Genomic DNA, 883 nt, shown 5'->3' with positions numbered 1-883 from the left:
ATTTTGCTTTGTGAAACATGAATACAAAAAGCTTAAAACACTGGGTATATTCAGTCATTATATTGCTTGCACACTCAAGTTCCCTTTTTCATTTCCATTGTCGATTTTGTTATTGGTTTGGGAGAGAAGACAAAATTCCTCCTCCTGTTTAACATTCTTATCGCAGTTTTTCTGCAGTGTGCTGTGAATTCTCTCCCCTCTCTATCTCCTAGCTGCAGAGTTCCTTCTCATTGACAGACAAACTGTATCAGCAGAGATACAGAGAGAAAATGAATTTTAGGTTTATGAAAGGCAAGGATTCATATAAGGAAAAAGAAGTCCAGCAAACCAAGAGAGATAAGTTATCTCACCACTGATTCGCTCCAGTCATTATCCTGTATTGGAGCCGAGTGACTGTGATGGCTGGGAGTTATCCTCTTGTGTGGGGAGGGTTAGGACGATATCACAGCAGACATCCCTTTGTTACACACAGCACTTGGCAGAGACTCCAGGAGAATAGTCTGCAGTTAAGTTCTGGAGAGAAAATAGGAGTTTACCATGAATAAATACATTACAGATTGTTGTTGCAGCACTATAGTGTGAGTTTACCACCCCAAAGAAAATTATAGGAAAGGCAGCTTGACATCTGAATATCTGGGGAGGGGTTATTCAGTGCTGCACCTATTTCGTCGTTATACTCTTTTTTTCTTATGATCTTTTCTCCTTTTTGGAGGCCATGTTCATATCTGCCCTCAATATACCAACTATTAGACTGACTTAGAGACGCTGCTCTGAACTAGCTTCAGCAGCACTAAGGCGGCAATGCACCAGCCCAGAAATGTTTTGTATTATTGGATTAAAAAACCCAAAATAATCCGTCGGTCTTGTTTGACAGACTGGCCAT

This window comes from Cyprinodon variegatus, unplaced genomic scaffold (genome assembly GCF_000732505.1).
Source record: "Cyprinodon variegatus isolate N-32 unplaced genomic scaffold, C_variegatus-1.0 Scaffold1015, whole genome shotgun sequence".
NCBI classification, from domain to species: Eukaryota; Metazoa; Chordata; class Actinopteri; order Cyprinodontiformes; family Cyprinodontidae; genus Cyprinodon; species Cyprinodon variegatus.
This window is presented reverse-complemented; position numbering follows the sequence as displayed.